This window comes from Nycticebus coucang, unplaced genomic scaffold (assembly GCF_027406575.1).
Source record: "Nycticebus coucang isolate mNycCou1 unplaced genomic scaffold, mNycCou1.pri scaffold_57, whole genome shotgun sequence".
Lineage (NCBI taxonomy): Eukaryota > Metazoa > Chordata > Mammalia > Primates > Lorisidae > Nycticebus > Nycticebus coucang.
The window spans coordinates 321,552-323,880 of NW_026515585.1; the positions used below are offsets into that span (position 1 = coordinate 321,552).

The window sequence follows — 2,329 nt, forward strand, 5'->3', positions numbered from 1 at the left end:
TTAACATAACTTACATATATGTATAGGGGTAGACCTGGAAAATCTTTCATTAAAAAAAAAAAAAATCAGTGAACAGTTTAGAATGCCAACCAATTCATCTAAAATGCAAAGTATATATATTTTAAACCCTAATATTTTGAAGGGGAAAAACGTATCCATCACAAAAAGCGTTCTGCTGGCATGAGTTTATACAATTTCATGGAGTTAAGAATTACAGAACCTGAAAGACCCATTAACCTGAAGTTGATGATGTGAATTATGAGATTAAAAACATGAGCTTTTTCCACATTAGCATTCTGTTTCAGCTACAGTTGCAGAAGAGATTTCCTCACTGGGCTGTATGTAGTGCAGTCACCTTGCACTCACCTGTCAGGCTGTCTGGCTGAGGTGGAACCATCCTCTCATAAATGTCATACTGCTGCTGTCCAAATTGCTCCATGTCATGAACAGTTCTTTGCAGTGAGGGTCCCAGATGCTATGGTATGGCAGTCATCCCTGAGCGTTTGGGGGATGACTGCCCCACCTGGCCTTGGGATGGGGAAGCTACCCGAGTCTGTGCATCCATCAGGGTCAGCGGGGACCCTACTCTGGCGGTGGTTGGGTACTGAGGGGTTGGTCCATTGGGGTTGGAGGTCTGCCGAGAGGTGACTGACCCAATCCGCCGTAAGGCTGTTGGGGAGGTGGGTCTCTGTGAGTACGGAGAGGCTGCCCGCTGAGCAGGTAATGTGGTGGAGGAGTATGCAGTGGGGTTCAGATGTCGGCGGAGAGCCAAATCCACTACCCAGAGAAGTTCTCAGTGACCCCGGTGAAGGAGACACGCCTGTGCTGATAACATAAGAAGGAGACTGTGCTCTAGATGGAACTGAACTAACTCTCCTCATGGCCGGACTGGCTACTGATGGCTGAACCAATGTTTGTCCTTCAGCTCTTGAATTCCTCACCAAATGGTTATTAGTTGATCCTATGAATGAATGCTGCTGCCTATTATCTGCCTTGCTCACATTCTGGCTATTGTGAAAACTCCCTGCTTCCTGGTATCCACTGTTGGAATAAGAATTCATTTGTGTTGAACTTCTTGAGTTACCCAACGATCCCTCACTTTCATGGAGAGATGTCTGTTCTGGTGGATAGAGGGTCCCTTGTTCCGGCTCTGTCCTGATGAGATAGTTGTTAGGATGGGCAGCGTCAGAAGCTCTAGGTTTGCTTACACCAGTATTTGGCACGTCTGTTGATCTCCAAGGAAATGACTTCTCTGTTGAGCTGGTGCTGACGATGCTTGGTGATTCTGCTCCAAGCCTACATCTTTCTAGCTGACTGGCAACAATCTGCCTTTCCACTTCCAGTTCTCTGGTGAGTCGTTGAAACTGAAGCTCCTGCTCCTTCACGGAAGCTAGAATAGTGGTGGCTGTGGTCTCGGGTTCCATGCCTGGGCCAGTGGAGGCAGCGTCCTGGCGGGTCTGGGGTTGCCCTTCCTCCACCAGTGAGGCCTGCTCAGGAGCTGGCATTCCTCTTTTAATGTTCCATACATGCGTGCTGTACATATTCATTAGTAAGCTTTCCAGCTTAGGCAGCGGCTGTCTTCGCTCCAGGGATCAGGGACATCAGCGCTGAGGGGTCGCTGCTGCGGCACCGGAAAAAAATTAAAAAAGTGTCGCGGCCAGGCGGCAGCCAGCCCCTCCCTCCCCCACCTGCCCCCTCCCCCGGACTGCTCTCTCACCACCCCCGGCGGCGGCGGTGGCCAACTTGCCCCTCCACCCCTTGCCCGTGGTGCAGCCTCCGCGGCAGGCCTCGACGCGGACTCAGCCCCGGAGCCCCCTCTACTGCCCAGAGGCCGCCGCCGCCGCCCGCCCAGCCGCCAGCCCGCCTGCCCGGCCAGCCCCTACACTTCTTTCTAATATTACTGATCTATTCAGAAAGGAAAGAACTCAGAAAATCAAATGATTACATTTTATCCTGTCTTATGTGGAATTTCTTAGCTATAACTGTAACACCTTCAGGCATTTCAGTCAACAGAGCACAGCCTTAAACAGAACAACCCGTACCTTTGGTTCTCCAGGAGCGCAGACGCTGAACAAATAGTGATCTTAGTTTTTTACAAACAGTTTGATCATATTTGTATCAGAAGTTCACATTGTTTCCACTAAATTTGGGGAGAAGGAAGCAGCACTGTCCTTACCTGGCCTCTGGTAATGCTGTCACTCCCAAATCTCACACTCATTGAATCTTTCTCTTTACCTTGCGGGTAAAACTTGGCAGAACAAACAAAACTTGCAGAAAGTTAATGAAAAAAGAGCTTTTATTTGGTAAATTCAGCGTGGCCAAGGGGTTT

The 2,329-nt window shown here is 49.4% G+C and overlaps 1 pseudogene; it reads right to left on the reverse strand.

Annotated features, from left to right (window-relative positions):
• Window positions 1–328: 328 nt before the first annotated feature.
• Window positions 329–1,505, reverse strand: LOC128579471 (plakophilin-4-like; annotated as a pseudogene).
• Between the last annotated feature and the right edge of the window lie 824 nt (window positions 1,506–2,329).